Here is an 18,216-nt window from a genome sequence, read left to right on the forward strand (position 1 = left end):
AGAAACCTCAGCAGCTAGAACAAAGGCATGACGCCTAGGGTCTACCATTAAGATGCTCCCGGGCAACAGTTTAATCAGAAAAGATGAACCAGAGGAAGGAGGCGATACCTGGGACCCACTTACTGACAAGGGTGGTGGCAGAGGCATCCAGTCTTCCGGGGTACCAGTTGTTGTAAGGACAGTTCCTGGCCCAGAAGCATCAGTGCTGGCAGAGCTCCAGTACAGTGTGCGTTCCCGGCAGCCACTCTGGGCTCTGGGGGAAAGCAGGGTCAGCGGCTTCCTTATTGGGTCACTTCTGCAGCATAGTTTCAGGTCTTGACCCCAGAAGCTTAGCCTTAAGCCTGCTTCTCTAGCCTTGCCAACTGCTCTGTGAGCTACCCAATATCTTTTCTGCCTAATCAGCATGAGTCAGCTGCTGTTGTTCATAATTAAGAGCCCTGAGTGTTTAGAGATAAGTGTTGCTACTATCCCTTCTTACTGAATGGAGGCCAGGATGGAAAGATGAGAAGAAACTAAAATAAAAGAAGAAAAGTTAAGTAACTTGGGATTGACATATATACACTAATATGTATAAAATGGATAACTAGTAAGAACCTGCTGTATAAAAGAATAAATAAAATAAAATTCAAAAAAAAAAAAAAGTTAAGTAACTTGCCCAATGACATAAAGTTCAAAAGTAGCAGAGGCAGAATTTGAAGCCAGGACTGTCAGACTATAATAATGGTGGGGCTCCCCATTTATAACAGGAAAAAGATCAGGGAAAGAGCACTTCTGTGGGGTGGGATAGGGAACAGCTTGCATTTCTACAGATTCCAGATACCTTAGTAGTTGGGACACCTTTTTCTCTTTGCTTGCCTCAGTCACTTTTCTGACTTAACTGTGTGCCAATAAGCATATGGGTGATGCTAAAGATAAACCAGCACCACCAATTTCCATTGCTACCTTCAAATATTGCCGTTCACAGTTTGCAAGGGGTGGGACCACTGTCTGTGGATTGCTGAGGAGGTGGCCAACTGTTGGGGGTTTGTTTACCATTGCTTTTGATGAGTCACGGCGAGTTATGCATTATTCATAAACTGAAGGTTTGAAGAAAGTTCCCTTGTGCAATTTCTGCTCATTGGCTCCTCCAATCCAAGACTGAAACAAATAGCAGCACATAATGAAGTATATGACCCCACCTGCACTTTCTAATAGTGTGGACTAATACCCCAAGAACCAGAAAGACAGGCTGGAAGAGCAAGTTTTAATTCAGAGTCCTGCCATGTATATGAACAAATGAAAACTGGGCATACTGATAGATACATAACAGATTGGAAATAATCTGTTGACATCTGAAAATGCCAATATCCTTTATTTTTTCTTTATTTTTATTTTAAATATTTATTTATTTATTTGGCTGCACCGGGTCTTAGCTGCAGCACGTGGGATCTAGTTCCCTGACCAGGGATCGAACCAGGGCCCCCTGCATTGGGAGCGCAGAGTCTTAACCACTGGACCACCAGGGAAGTCCCATGAAAATTCCAATATCCTTTAAGGTGAAAAAATAAAAATGAAAACTATACCTCAAGCAAGTGCCAGGAGTTAGCGCAGTTCTAACCAAAATGTGAAATAGCAGAAATCTGTCTTAGAGCCCTCAAACTCCCATTCTTTCCTCCTTTATTCCTCTAATGGTTCTCTCAACCTTTCCACTCCTCAAATACCTAGATTAAATTCTCTCTCTCTCTCCAAACTCCATTCAACAACCCATTCATTCACCTTCAAACCAAGATACAAATGACTAATAGCAACTTAAAAAACTGCTCCTTCCCCAAAGCATTTACACTTAAGCTCAGTCAAAACCTTAAGAACAGGGACTACATTTTGTAGTGGCCATCAGTCACTTGTAGTTGTCCCAAAATCCTTTTTTATATCTCATAATGAAAATAGTATTCTTTGATATGTATATAAAATTGATGTGTGTCAATTTGACTGGGTCACAGAGTGACCAGATATTTGGTTTAAACATTACTTCTGGGTGTGTCTGCCAGGGTGCTTCTGGTTGAGATTAGCATTTGAATTGGTGGATTGAATAAAGCCAATTGCCCTCCCCCTTGTGGGTGGGCCTTTTGAAGGCCTGAGTAAAGTAAAAGGCTGAGTGAGAAAGAATTCTTACCCTCTGCCTAATGGTGTTTGAGCTGGGACATTGGTCTTTAGCCTTCAGACTCAGACTAGAACTCTATCATTGGCTCTCCTGGGTCTCCAGCTTAGCCTTCAGATTCAGACTGGAACTCTATCATTGGCTCTCCTGGGTCTCCAGCTTGCCGACTGCAGATCTTGGGACCTTTCAGCTTCCATATTCACATAGGATAATTCCTGATAGATAGATAGATCGATCGATAGATAGATAGATAGATAGATGATAGATAGATAGAACGATCTTATTGGTCTGTTTCTCTGGAGAAGCCAGACTAATATACATATGTATTCATTATAAAGTATTAGAAAAATAATAAATCCTGGGAATTCCCTGGTGGTCCAGTGGTTAGGACTCCATGATTTCACTGCCAAAGGTGCGGGTTCGATCCCTGGTGGGGGAACTAAGATCCTGCAAGCGGCACGGTGCAGCCAAAATAAATAAATAAATAACGAATCCTTGTGGGCCTACCACCCAATCCAAGAAGTAAATTCCTACTGCTCTTCCCTTTTCTATTCTCCAGGCTCCTTCTCAGACGTCCAAAAATATTTTGAACACCTTCTTAACATTTTGATAGTTCTTCACTCTGTAGCTCCTGTCTTCTCAACAACAAATAAACAAATAAAAAATTGTATTTCCCAGTTCTTGTGCAGGATACCTAGGGTGATTGACATTCCACCAGTCAGATGCACCCATATTAGACTGATTCAAAACCGAGTTGTACAGGGAAGAGGCACGGCAAGAGGCATTCATATTTCTGGCATGGAATGGAACCAGCAGTGTGGTGGCTTCCGGATCATAGCAGATGCTGTAACTCCTTTGGAAGGTCGTTTTGGAATGTGGAAGAGCACACTGGGGTTATTCCTGGAAGCTTACCTAAAGTCTGTTTCTTCAACATTTGTAATGCTTCTTTAAGCTCTATATCCCCGAATAAATTCCTTTCTGCTTAAAGTAACCAGAGGAAATTCATTGATTACAAATAAAGAACTCTGACCAACACAAAAATTGGACTATAAGTGGTTGCAATCAACAGATTTCAAGGACATGGAACATTAGATTGACTTATCTGACCTATTTGGGCTTGGAATAAGTATTGGGATATCATTAAATGATGGGACACTAGTAACCCATGGTATGTGAGATGGTAAAATAGCAATGTAAATGACTATCTTTCGTCATTTGGAATCAAGTGTCTACTGAAGCCAAATTTTGGCTTCCCTTTTGATTGTTTTCCCACTTATTACATGGGGCTAAGGAATATAAAAATAGGGGTTGGGATGGCTGCCTCTATTAGCTTCTGTGAGCTTTTAGAAATGAAGACAGGCTAAAGAATTTAAATTCTCATACTAAGGTATTGTTAGAGAAACAGGGAGCTTTTAGGACTCCTCTAAAAGAATTTTTTATCTCTTAAAGTCACAGGGCTGTCATGGCCAGATGCAAAGCAAACACAGAGTCAGATCTGGCCGGTTACTGAATTTCAATGTAGGTTGAATTCATGTCCTCACTAGATGTCATATATGAAAGTCAGGGCATTATTTGGGAAAGGGGGCCACAAGAATTGGAATGAGGGCATTTGGGAGGCTCCAGATGATTCTGAGTACCCTCAAACTCCACTGCACCTCTCTTACCAAAAGAAGCAGTCCTCTTCCCCTGTCTAAAGATGCTCATGTGGCCCTGCTTGAAGACCATATAGTGACCTCATCTGAGACAGTTATCGCCTACAGGAATTCCAGTTCTCCTGCCTTACACCTGTGATCCTTCATTCCCTGCAGACTTGTAACTAGCTCGAGATCTAGCATGTCCTTAGGGGCCAATTTAAAAAGTCAAACGTGGAAGGAAAAGATTCACGTGCCAAAAGAATTGCAAAATTTTGCTAAAATTAATATTGGCAAAAGCCTAGACAATACATTGGGTATTCTACTAGAAACATAATTTTATGGGTCAAATTATTAGCATGGATACACTAACCAGAGATTCTGCATTCATTCTCCTTAGCTTGAGCCAATTGTTAACTCGGTTGGTCAACTGAAACCCGGATTCCACTGTGGCCCAGCACTGAAGGAAGTTGAAATGCTATGACTCCAGAGACTTAAGGAGATAAAAATATTGGAATGGATTTATCATACACAATATCTAGCATATACTGAAACTAAGACTAGAGACACTCCCTTTTCTAAGGCATTGGAGAAAACATTGATGAAGAGAGAACCAGAATCCTTGAAGAGTGCTTTGTTGAATTTCTACTGTACTCTGGGGATGAAGGTGGGAGATACTGCTATTAAAATTAGTTCCCTGATTTCAGCACGGTTGATGGATGTCCAGAGGGGCAGACACTAAATAGTAGGATTTAAGTGCCAGAAACAGAGTAGATACAGTGATTATAATAGCAGAATGATTTGACTTCCAGGGATCTTTTGATGGTGGCTAACTGATCATGGTGTTTCTAAAACTGAACTAGATAGGCAGCCTATGAGGGATGTACTTGACCTGTAAAACTGAAAAATTTTCTAAGCCTGGTGAACCTAGACTTAAATCATCATACCTGACTTAAATCATCACTAGAGAATCTTGGCCTATTTTCTAATATCCAGACTCTCAATTCAGTGAATGAAAAGGAGAAACCTCGAGGAAGAACATTGTAAGAACCTATGAAAATCTTCCTCTATCCCTTCACCAAAAGTACCTGCATACATTTACCAACGTAACTGTGTACTAGAGAAAGGGAAATATACCTTTCACAAATTATCGACATGGCTTTGGATTTGTGCTAACCCTTAAGGACCCAGAATGTCACTGTTCCCCCACACACGCGCAGAGCAGAGCCTTACCTATGGGGATCCAGTGACAAATGAAGTTTGAGTCCAAGTCCATCTCATGGTGGGAACAAAGTTTCTGTTAATCCAACCTCTGGTTATTTGCCCTAGTTCCTGAATTACAGTCTGAATGGATAAATCTGGTAAATAGCAGAATCCTCACATTGGCTTCCTGGCCCAAAGTGAGCACTATTGTGACTGTCTCTTCCTAAGAAAATAGTAAACCAAAAGTAACACTATATTTTTAAGAGAAGTCTGGAAATGGGTCCCACCATCAAAAAAAACTAAAGGAACGGTGATTTCTATTATGTCCTCATTTAACTCACCTGCTTAACATGTGTAGTGACTAGATGGATCTTAGAGCATGATAGTGGATTATCAAAAGCTTAATCAGTAACCTCTGTTGCTATCACTCTACCTAAAGCTGTCTGTACTGAAGCAAACTGGCAGAACTCTGGCTATCTAGTATGCAGTCATTACGGCTACAAATGCTTTTCTCTCTATCACAATAAGCCTAAAATACCAGAAGCAATTTGCTTTCACCCACAGGCAAAGAATCTTCATGTCCTGCCTCTGAGCTACACCAATTCTCTATGCTTCTTTTACATGTGAGAAAAAGGAACTTCTATATTGTATAAGTATTATTATTGCAGGTTTCCTGTACTAAGAGCTAAACAAAACTCCTAACAACCTATGGTCACCTAATCTATGACAAAGGAGGCCAGAATATACAATGGAGAAAAGACAGCCTCTTCAATATGTGGTGCTGGGAAAACTGGACAGCTACGTGTAAAAGAATGAAATTAGAACACTCCCTAACACCATGCACAAAAATTACCCCAAAATGGATTAAAGACCTAAATATAAGGCCAGACACTATCAAACTCTTAGAGGAAAACATAGGCAGAACACTCTATGACATAAATCACAGCAAGATCCTTTTTGACCCACCTCTTAGAGAAATGGGAATAAAAACAAAAATAACCAAATGGGACCTAATGAAACTTAGAAGCTTTTGCACAGCAAAGGAAACCATAAACAAAACGAAAAGACAACACTCAGAATGGGAGAAAATATTTGCAAACGAAGCAACTGACAAAGGATGAATCTCCAAAATATACAAACAGCTCATGCAACTCAATATCAAAAAAACAAACAACCCAACCAAAAAATGGGCAGAAGACCTAAATAGACATTTCTCCAAGGAAGATATACAGATGACCAAGAGGCACATGAAAAGATGCTCGACATCACTAATTAATTGTTAGAGAAATGCAAATCAAAACTACAATGAGGTATCACCTCACACCAGTCAGAATGGCCATCATCAAAAAATCTACAAACAATAAATGCTGGAGAGGGTGTGGAGAAAAGGGAACCCTCTTGCACTGTTGGCAGGAATGTAAATTGATACAGCCACTATGGAGAGCAGTATGGAGGTTCCTTAAAAAACTAAAAATAGAACTACCATATGACCCAGCAATCCCACTCCTGGGCATATACCCTGAGAAAACCATAATTCAAAAAGACTCATGCACCCCAATGTTCATTACAGCACTATTTACAATAGCCAGGACATGGAAGCAACCTAAATGTCCATCGACAGAGGAGTGGATAAAGAAGATGTGGTACATATATACAATGGAATATTTCTCAGCCATAAAAAGGAATAAAATTGGGTCATTTGTAGAGACGTGGATGGACCTAGAGACTGTCATGCAGAGTGAAGTAAGTCAGAAAGAGAAAAATAAATATCGTATATTAATGCATATATGCGGAATCTAAAAAAATGGTAGAGATGATCTCATTTTCAAAGCAGAAAGAGAGGCACAGATGTAGAGAACAAACGTATGGATACCAAGGGGGAAGGGGGGGTGGGATGAATTTGGAGATGGTGATTGACATATATACACTATTGAGACTATGTATAAAATAGATAACTAATGAGAACCTACTGTATAGCACAGGGAACTCTATCCAATGCTCTGTGGTGACCTAAATGGGAAGGAAATCCAAAAAAGAGGGGATATATGTATACATATAGCCGATTCACTTTGCTGTACAGTAGAAACTAATACAACATTGTAAAGCAACTATACTCTAATAAAAATTTAAAAAAAACAAAAACAAAAACACCCCCAAAACTCCTAACAGAAATACGGACCATGTCAAAATTCATACTGTACTCAATGGATGTGGAAAGAAGGATTTGGAGCTATTTGGGCCTTTCCTATACGACAAATGCCCAAGAATGAGAATTTAGTCAGATTATTTTTCTTGAAGGTGATTAGAAAGACTGTATTAATTTTAACATTTCACATGCTGCTGGTCCACACACAGTTGATTTAGATGGTAGATCATTCAAACATTCTAAGTTTGTTTAGCTTTTTAATCCATCAAAGTGGTGGTTAGGCTGAACTGACAAGGTGTTCCATGAGACTGACAAGTCAATTCTAACCAAGCCTTGAATAGACTCAGTCTGTGAGACTCAACTGCTTTTGATTAACAAAATGTCCTCATTTCCACCATATAACAGCAATTTTTAAAGTTTTGTTTTTTAATGTAGACATAGCCACAGACCTATTCGTTTTCTCTTGGTTCTGGAACAAATACAGAATTTGCTAGTTTAACTGAAAGCTTAATCTCTCTAGACCTCAGTAGTGAAAGAATAATAACACTACACCCACTATAAATTCCATCAGTAGAGGAGTTATGAAGACAAATGAGGCCACATTGGGTCAATTTCCTGTTTTATGTAAATCTAAAACAAAGTCAGAGTCACACGGGATTAGAACCATAGGCACTGTTTTTTAGATTCCCAGAAGAAAGTCACTTTATCAACATAAACTTGGCACAATTTTGAAACATAACAGCATCCATCTCATTGGCCCATTGACTTGCTGTAGTAAGTTGTGGTATTTTCCTTATTTTATGCCTAGAGTCACAGAAAGATTAATGTTACAAGTTAAACAGTGTGATATTTACAGCTTAGTATGTTGGTGAATATTGAAGTTCTTTCCTAGGTCCAGCTTCCTGAGGACCACAGGAGAAGGTCACTCATGTGCTATGAAGACAGTGCACTTTTCCTAATGTTTAGTCCACAGATTAATATCCATGTTCAAAAGCAGGAAAGACAAGGAAAAGCTACCATCTGTCATTAGGAGCAGGGGTATATAGTGGTGAATCAATTTCAAGAATATACTGCTTATGAATAAGAAAGAAGATCTGTACCCAGCTCTGGGTCAGAACCAGAGGCAGCAGTGAAATATCACTTCCAGAGGGATCTGCTGGATTCTGAATTCTCAAAATATCATCTCCATCAAGGAGTCTTGTTGAGAATGTCAGCTACATGCTGGAGGATATAAGAGCCACTGAGGCCCTTGAGAAGCTTTATTTCTATGACACTGGGGAAGAAGGCAGTGAATCCTAGGTGATGCTGTGACGTGAGTATTGTGGGACCCTTTTTCAGAGCTGGTAGCATAATGAACACATAGACTCTAGGTTATCCGTGAAGAGTAACAGAGTATGCCACTCTGAAATATGCCACTTTGACACACTGATTAATTTGAGCTGAAGACATTTGGGAAGAACAAGACACAAAAAATGTTCTCTGCCCTGCCCTTATTTGCCTAAAAGCAGGATAAAAATTTGTCAAGGTTCCCCCTCTCTCCTCTCTTCCAGGAAAGACAGAAGTTAACCATCAGAGACAACCCTAGACCCTTATCTGCCTAGAGACAGCACCAGAGGAATCTACATAACAAACTTAACTAATTAGCCCTTATCTTCTCCTAGTCCCTCTATATAGTTACATTCCCCAACTTCCCCCCACCACCAGAAACTCAAAGTCCCTTTCCTTTGTCCTGTCATTTCTCTAAAAATGCATTGTTCTTTTGTTAAGATGCAATATAAGCCCAAGTTCTAACCACCTCTTTGAGTTACTCATCTCTGAGGACTCCCATGTGTATGCACAGGTTAATTAGCTTCTGCTTGTTTTCTCTTGTTAATCTGTCTTGGGTCAGTCTAATTTACAGAGCCCCAGCTGAAGAACCTAGGAGGGCAGAGAGAAAAAGAATTTTGTTCCTCCCCTATACCTAGATTAGGTCACCAAGCAGTCAGCTGTCACACATATATGAACACTCACCATGGATCAGAAACTGGACTATGACAGAAGATACCCATGGGGTAAGACACGGAGAACTCATAATCCAGTAAAGGAGACAAATGTGCAAGCCAGCCATGAACAAGAGTTTTCAGTCTCCACCTAACCCTCACTCCACACACATACACACATAGAAAATGCTGTCTTTCTCTGCCCACTGGTCCCTCCCTGGCCCTTGGAGAAGTATGCAGCTTTCCCAAACAGTTCCAGAACTCTGGGGATTCAGTCTTGGAGGAAGAAAAGGTACAGACTTAAGGAGAGGATCTGCTTATGAAGAGAGACCGGGCAGATGTACCAATAAATGGAGGCAAGGAGAAGAGTACGCAAGAGGGAGGAGAGAGAGATGCAGCAGGTGAAGTATGAGGAGCTCCAGAGCACTGTGCAAGTAGAGAGAATCGGAGAAGAAAGATGAAGGGGCTTCAAGAAACGCTGCTGGGTGTCCTGGTCTTCATTGCTTTTTAAATTGTTTGGCAACTCTAAGGTAAAGGTGGACTTCCTCTTCGTTGCTTTGGCCTATTTGGGCTGTTTCTTTTTATTCTGTGTCCTTGCAGAGATTGGACCACATGGGACCTCAGGAGCAGGACTCAGCTTCCCCCCTGGATGGAAACCCTCTATACATGAGCCCAGAAGGCACTTTTCACCAAAGCTGCCGAAGAACAATAGTGCAAAGAGCAGAGGTTGAACAAGATCAAGCCATAATAGTCATTTGTAGAAAACTGGAAAGCCCAATAAACACTGACAACACAACACCATAGTCAATGCTACCAAATATGGGAGAATGCATGTTAAGGAGGCAATGTGCCAGCCAGAGAACCAGCCTGGGCAGTAGAGCAGCTTCTCAAACTGTGACCAAACACAATCACCTGCGGATCTGATTAAAATGCAGATTCTGCACTTCATACCCATTAGGATAGCTACTATCAAAAATAAACACAAACAAACAAAAAACCCAGAATGTAACAAGTGTTAGCAAGAAAAGAGAGATGCTGGAACCCTTGTACACTGTTGGTGGAAATGTAAAGTGGTGCACCTTCTGTGGAAAACAGTATGGTGGGTCCTGAAACTTTAAAAAATAGAACTGCTCTATAATCCAGCAATTCCACTTCTGGATACACCCAGAAGAACTGAAAGCAAGGTCTCGAGGAGATATCTGTACGCCCATATTCATAGTAGCACTATTCATGATAACCAAGAAGTGGAAGCAACTCAAATGCCCACCGACAGATGAATGGATAGATAAGCTGTGGTATATACATACAATGGAACTTTATTCAGCCTTAGAAAGGAAGGAAATTCTGACACACGCTACAATATAGATGAACCTTGAGGCATTAAGCTAAGTGAAATAAGCCAGTCACATAAACACAAACACTGTATGATCTCACTTATATGAAGTACCTGGAAGAGTCGAATTCCTAGAGAAGAGAAGTAGAATGGTGGTGTATGGTCAGGCCACTCAAGATGGCTATTCTCTCGCTCTCTCTTGTACATCCCCTGCTCGACCAGTCACTGCAGCACCTACACTCTGCCCATGTGAAACGGTGCTCACTCCCTGCCCAGCTAGTGATGATTCTAATCCTTAGACCCGAACAGCCACCCTCGTGATAATTGTTGACCTGAGGGGTTGTGAGGGATGTGTCTCAGCTGCTGGTTTCCCTGGTAACTGATGAGCCAACCTGACATCAATTCCCACTATAAATGGTAGCCTCCTCCCCCAAGTAACAAAGGTTGCTGCCACTTTCTACCTGCCATCTGCCATACATGGTGAGGTGTCGCTCCAGGACCCTTGTTTTGGACGTGTAAGATGCCCTGTCCAATAAATCATGGATGTCTCTGTTGCTGTCTCTTTAGTTTCAAGGCTGGGCAGCTACAAAGCTTGCAGGCCTGCAGAGTGCATCCCACACAGAGCCTGGAGAATGGGAAGTTGTTGTTTAATGGATATAGAGTTTCAGTTTTGCAAAATGAAAACAATTCTGGAGATTGATTGCACGATAATGTGAATATACTTAGCAGTATTAAACTGTACACTTAAAAATGATTAAGATGGTAAATTTTATGTTATGTATACAGTTGACCCTTCATATCCATGGATTCCATATCCACAGATTCAACCAAAGGTGGATTGAAAATATTGGGGAAAAAATTCCAGAAAGTTCCAAAAAGCAAAGCTTGAATTTGCCACTCACCAACAACTATTTACATAGCATTTACATTGTATTAGGTATTATAAGTAATCTAGAGATGATTTAAAGTATACTGGAGGGTGTGTGTAGGTTATATGCAAATACTACACCATTTTATGTATGGGACTTGAGCCTTTGCAGATTTTGGTATCAGCAGGGTTCCTGGAACCAATCCCTTTCAGGTACTAAGGGATAACTGTATTTTACCACAATTTTTTTTTTAGAAATTCACGTTCTTTTATTTATTTATTTATTTATGACTGTGCTGGGTCTTCGTTTCTGTGCAAGGGCTTTCTCTAGTTGTGGCAAGTGGGGACCACTCTTCATCGCGGTGCGCGGGCCTCTCACCATCGCGGCCTCTCTTGTTGCGGAGCACAGGCTCCAGACGCGCAGGCTCAGCAATTGTGGCTCACGGGCCCAGTTGCTCCGTGGCATGTGGGATCTTCCCAGACCAGGGCTCGAACCCGTGTCCCCTGCATCGGCAGGCAGACTCCCAACCACTGCGCCACCAGGGAAGCCCCTACCACAATTTTTAAAAAATTTATATGCAAATTCTGATTCTAAGATCTGGAATGGGGCTAGAGATTGTGCATTTCTGGGGGATCTCTTTAAAATTCCAAAGCCCCGGCTACACCCCAGACCCATTCAATCACAACCTCTCGGGGGGGAATCCCAGGCATAGGCGGGTTTTGAAGCTTCCCCAGGTGATTCCTATGTGCAGTCATGTTTGGGAACCACTATTCTCCACTGAATTGGTTTTCACAAAGGATCCACCTCACTCGCTTCTAGTAAAGAACTGATTGAACAGGGACCCCAGAACAGGGACTCTCCATCCAGGCTGCACTTCAGAAGCATTTGAGGAACATTTAAAAACACTTGCACTTTGGTGCCACCATCTCCCACGTCCCAAGAGGTTTAATTGGTCTGGAGGAAGGCCTGGGCAGATTTTAAAGCTCCTCAGGTGATTCCAGTTGAAAACCCTTAGCTGAGATGTTTCCTATTAACTGCGGCCTCTGCTTAGCCCACCTCTCTGCTCTCTGATCTAGCCACCTGCTCAGACTCTGCCCTTTACCTGTCCTCTGTGCATCCCACACTCTGACATTGGTTTGATTATCCTAGTATTACAGTGTGGTTGATGATTAAGGGAGCACAGTACCAACTAATCAAGTGTATCCGGCAGGCACTGAATGCTGTCAGAAATCACCAATCTACTTTTGTGCCAATTAGCTTCGTGCCCAGAAAATTTTGATCTAAACCATCCACTTCTAGCCTCACAAATGCATTCATTCCTTACAAAAGTCACAGAAAAGGTGCTTGGTTCATGCAACTTGTCCTAAAATGGGAGTAGGATGGGTAAGGGATTTGGAGAATATATATGTGTCAACTTGCCTGGACCAAAGGGTGCCCCTGATATTTGTTGAAACATTATTTCTGGGTGTGTCTCTGAGGATGTTTCCAGATGAGATTAACATTTGAATTTGTAGACTGAGTAAAGCAGATTGTCCTCCCCAGTGTGGGTGGGCCTCATCTAATCAATTGAAGGCCTGCATAGAATAAAAGGATGAGTAAGAACAAATTTTCTCTCTCTGCCTGACTGCCTTTGAACTGGGACATTGATCTTCTCTTGCCTTCAGACTCGAACTTGGACTGGAATTTACTTATACCATCAGCTCTTCTGCTTCTCAGGGCCTTCAGACTTGCATTGGAACTATACCATTGGCTCTCCTGGGTGTGGACTCCTCAGTTTCCATAAGTGTGTGAGCCAACTCCTATATATACGTATGTATGAATTATATATGTTTATATATGTATGAGTGTGTATACCTGTATGCACCTGTGCCCTAGTAGTATTTCATTCATTCATTCATCACTTAAAAACATATATTTATTGAAAGCCTACTATATGCTGGACACAGTTCAACATGCTTGAATAAAATCAGCATGCACTCTCCCAGCTCTGGAGGCCTCTCTTTCCCAGATTAGTAGAAAACTCCAAATACCTGTACCTTATATACGAGACACAGATTCTATACAGATTAGTATCAGTGCTCGTCAGCAGAACTTCAGCAATCAGGCACCATATTAAGTCCCTGCCTGCCATCTCTGATGTGAGACCCAGAGGTTCCTGCCACCTCTGGGGTACAGTGTCAGGCAGGGCTAAGGAGAAAATGTACTTTATAAACACTGATTGCTTCTTGTTACACCTTGGTAATGTCATCTGTGTTGCAGATTAGAATTAGCATAATATTTTCGGAAACGCTGGGCAAAAATGGTCTGAGCTGCAGTGCTGTTTGTGGTTTGGGTTCTGTTCTTCAGGAAGTTGTTTTAGGAAGGACATAGCAAGACCTTGTATTTTCTTGCCAGGGTTTTAAGAGAGAACAACTTCTTCGCCCTTTTCTTCTTCAAATAATAAATCGTGAGTAATAAGCTACATCACTGAGTCATGTATGACTGCTCCTGGCCAAAGAACATTTAACAAAATTCTGATAAGTCACAAGGGTTTGTTTGTTTGGTTTTTTTTTTTCAAGTTCTTTCTGACCTTTCAGATCAAAACTGTGACTAACAGCAATGTTTGGGACAATTCCATTTATGGTGCCCTATTTGTAAAGAACCTAAGCCATGGCCTTCCTAGAAATAGGAGCTTATACACACACCTACACATAAGTACAACTCTTCCAAGCACTAGTTTTCTGCTGATTACATGTGAGTCTCTCTCATCTACTGTATTTTACTATAAATCCCTTGCAGGCAGAGGCCATGCCTGCTCAATAGGACATATTTCATGCCTGCTGGCCTGTTGGAATTTTGTGGCTCTTGGAATATTGTTCACACACTTCCTTTAACATTAAGTTCAGACTATGAAAGAGACACTAGCTACTGATTCTCCAGTCAACCTTGAATACAGAGGGGTCAATGGCACTTGCTGGGTCCTCGGAAAATTCCTGTTGAGTGCGTCAGGGAGATGCTTGAGTCCATCTGCAGCCTTAGCTGGGTCTAAATCTCCACTCTGAATGTGGCTCACTCTCTCAGACTCGCCAGCCCCTCCCCTGCTGAAAGACATCCCACGTTCTGATGTCAGCTTGAACACCCTGGACTGGGTCTCCATCTCAGTTCTCTTGAATCCCCTAATTCCCACACCTCTTTCCTGAAAATATTGTTTCCTGACTAGAATGTTAGCTGTCAGGTTCACTCAAAAGTAAAATGAGGGGGCACCTTCAAGATGGTGGAGGAGTAAGACGTGGAGATCACTTTCCTCCCCACAAATACATCAAAACTGTATCTACATGTGGAACAACTCCTACAGAACACCTATTGAATGCTGGCAGCTCAGATTTCCCAAAAGGCAAGAAACTCCCCATATACCTGGGCAGGGCCAAAGAAAACAGGAAAAACAGAGACAAAAGAATAGGGACAGGGGCTTCCCTGGTGGCGCAGTGGTTGAGAATCCGCCTGCCATTGCAGGGGACACGGGTTCGAGCCCTGGTCTGGGAAGATCCCACATGCCACGGAGCGACTAGGCCCGTGAGCCACAATTGCTGAGCCTGCGCGTCTGGAGCCTGTGCTCCGCAACGAGAGGCCGCGACAGTGAGAGGCCCGCGCACCACGATGAAGAGTGGCCCCCGCTTGCCGCAACTAGAGAAAGCCCTCGCACAGAAACGAAGACCCAACACAGCCATAAATAAATAAATAAATAAATAAAATTAAAAAAAAAAAAAAAAAAAAGAATAGGGACGGGACCTGCACCAGTGGGAGGGAGCTGTGAAGGTGGAAAAGTTTCCACACAATAGGAAGGCCCTTCACTGGCGGAGACTGTGGGTGGTGGGGGGAGAAGCTTCGGAGCCACGGAGGAGAGCGCAGCAACAGGGGTGCGGAGGGCAAAGCGGAGAGATTCCCGCACAAAGGATTGGTGCCAACCAGCACTCACCAGCCTGAGAGGCTTGTCTGCTCACCAGCCGGGACAGGCGTGGGCTGGGAGCTGAGGCTCGGGCTTTGGAGGTCGGATCCCAAGGAGAGGACTGGGGTTGGCTGCGTGAACACAGCATGAAGGGGGCTAGCGCACTACAGCTAGCCGGGAGGGACTCCGGGAAAAACTCTGGACCTGCCTAAGAGGCAAGAGACCATTGTTTCGGGGTGTGCAAGGAGAGGGAATCCAAAGCACCGTCTAAACGAGCTCCAGAGACAGGTATGAGTCACGGCTACCAGCACAGACACCAGAGATGGGCATGAAACACTAAGGCTGCTGCTGCAGCCACCAAGAAGCCTGTGTGCAAGCACAGGTCACTATCCACACCTCCTGTGCCGGAAGCCTGTGCAGCCTGCCACTGCCAGGGTCCCGTGATCCAGGGACAACTTCCCCAGAAGAACACATAGTGCATCTCAGGCTGTAGCAACGTCACGCTGGCCTCTGCCTCCACAGGCTTTCCCTGCATTCGGACCCCTCCCTCCCCCCGGCCTCAGTGAGCCAGAGCCCCCTAATCAGCCGCTCCTTTAACCCCATCCTATCTGGGTGGGGAACAGACGCCCTCAGGGGACCTACATGCAGAGGCGGGGCCAAATCCAAAGCTGATCCCCAGGAGCTGTGCAAACAAAGAAGAGAAAGGGAAGTCTCCCAGCAGCGTCAGGAGCAGTGGATTAAATCCCCACAATCAACTTGGTGTACCTTGCATCTGTGGAATACCTGAATAGACAATGAATCATCCCAAAATTGAGGAGGTGGACTTTGGGAGCATCTGTAGACTTGGGGTTTGCTTTCTGCATCTAATTTGTTTCTGGTTTTATGTTTATCTTAGTTGAGGATCTAGAGCGTATTATCATTGGTAGATTTGTTTATTGATTTGGTTGCTCTCTTCCAGTTTTTATTTTTTTATATATATATATATATTTCCTTTTTCTCTTTTTGTGAGTGCGTATGTGTATGATTCTTTGAGTGATTTTGTCTGTACAGCTTCGCTTTTGCCATTTGTCCTAGGGTTCTGACTGTCCATTTTTTTTGTTTCTTTTTCTTGGTTTTTTTAGCATAGTTTTTAGCGCTTGTTATCATTGGTGGATTTGTTTTTTCATTCGGTTGCTCTCTTCTTTCTTTCTCTCTCTTTTTTTATTACTTTTTAATTTTTTTATTTAAAATTTTTTTTTCTATTTTAATAACTTTCTTTTCTTTCCTTTCCTTTCTTTCGTTCTTTCTTTCTTTCTTTTTCTCTCTTTTCTTCTGAGCCATGTGGCTGACAGGGTCTTGGTGCTCTGGCCGGGTGTCAGGCATGAGCCTCTGAGGTGGGAGAGCAGAGTTCAGGACATTGGCCCACCAGAGACCTCCCGGCCCCATGTAATATCAAACAGCGAAAGCTCTCCCAGAGATCTCCATCTCAGCACTAAGACCCAGCTCCACTCAACGACCAGCAAGATACAGTGCTGGACACCCTATGTCAAGCAACTAGCAAGACAGGAACACCAACGCACACATTAGCAGACAGCCTGCCTAAAATCGTAATAAGTTCACAGACACCCCAAAAAACACCACCAGATGTGGTCCTGCCCACCAGAAAGACAAGATCCAACCTCATCCACCACAACATAGGCACCAGCCCCCTCTACCAGGAAGCCTACATAACCCACTGAACCAACCTTAGCCACCGGGGGCAGACACCCAAAACAATGGGAACTACAAACCTGCAGCCTGCAGGCTGCTAAAGAAGATCCCAAACACAGTAAGTTAAGCAAAATGAGAAGACAGAGAAACACACAGCAGATGAAGGAGCAAGGTAAAAACCCACCAGACCAAACAAATGAAGAGGAAATAGGCAGTCTACCTGAAAAAGAATTCAGAGTAATGATAGTAAAGATGATCCAAAATCTTGGAAATAGAATGGAGAAAATACAAGAAACGTTTAACAAGGACCTAGAAGAACTAAAGGGCAAACAAACAATGATGAACAACACAATAAATGAAATTAAAAATTCTCTAGAAGGACTCAATAGCAGAGTAACTGAGGCAGAAGAACGGATAAGTGACCTGGAAGATAAAATAGTGGAAATGACTACCGCAGGGCAGAATAAAGAAAAAAGAATGGAAAGAATTGAGGACAATCTCAGAGAACTCTGGGAAAACACTAAACACAGCAACATTTGAATTATAGGAGTCCCAGAAGAAGAAGAGAAAAAAAAAAAAGGGACTGAGAAAATATTTGAAGAGATTATAGTTGAAAACTTCCCTAATATGGGGAAGGAAATAGTCAGTCAAGTCCAAGAAGCACAGAGAGTCCCATACAGGAAAAATCCAGGGAGAAACACGTCAAGACACATATTAATCAAACTATCAAAAATTAAATACAAAGAAAAATATTAAAAGCAGCAAGGGAAAAGCAACAATTTACATACAAGGGAATCCCCATAAGGTTAACAGCTGATCTTTCAGCAGAGCTCTGCAAGCCAGAAGGAACTGGCAGGACATATTTAAAGTGATGAAAGGGAAATAGCTACAAGCAAGATTACTCTACCCAGCAAGGATCTCATTCAGATTCAACGGAGAAATTAAAACCTTTACAGATAAGTAAAAGCTAAGAGAATTCAGCACCACCAAACCAGCTCTACAACAAATGCTAAAGGAACTTCTCTAGGCAGGAAACACAACAGAAGGAAAAGACTTACAATAAGAAACAAAAAACAATTAAGAAAATGGTAATAGGAACATACATATTGATAACTACTTTAAATGTAAATGGATTAAATGCTCCAACCAAAAGACATAGACTGGCTGAATGGATACAAAAATAAGACCCATATATATGCTGTCTACAAGAGACCCACTTCAGACCTAGGGACACATACAGACTGAAAGTGAGGGGATGGAAAAAGATATTCCATGCAAATGGAAATCAAAAGAAAGCTGGAGTA

The 18,216-nt window shown here is 42.3% G+C and overlaps 1 long non-coding RNA gene across 2 annotated transcripts in view; it reads right to left on the bottom strand.

Annotated features, from left to right (window-relative positions):
• Window positions 1-18,216, bottom strand: part of LOC132377355 (uncharacterized) — a 107,986-nt gene that overhangs the window by 81,185 nt on the left and 8,585 nt on the right. Inside the window, exon 1 of one of the 2 annotated variants that reach the window (XR_009506603.1) lies at window positions 124-350. The exons of the other annotated variant lie outside the window; for it this stretch is intronic. This is a non-coding gene — a long non-coding RNA (uncharacterized LOC132377355). Of the gene's footprint in view, window positions 1-123; window positions 351-18,216 lie in introns of those variants that run through there. 2 annotated transcript variants of the gene reach the window in all.

This window comes from Balaenoptera ricei, chromosome 13 (assembly GCF_028023285.1).
Source record: "Balaenoptera ricei isolate mBalRic1 chromosome 13, mBalRic1.hap2, whole genome shotgun sequence".
NCBI lineage: Eukaryota > Metazoa > Chordata > Mammalia > Artiodactyla > Balaenopteridae > Balaenoptera > Balaenoptera ricei.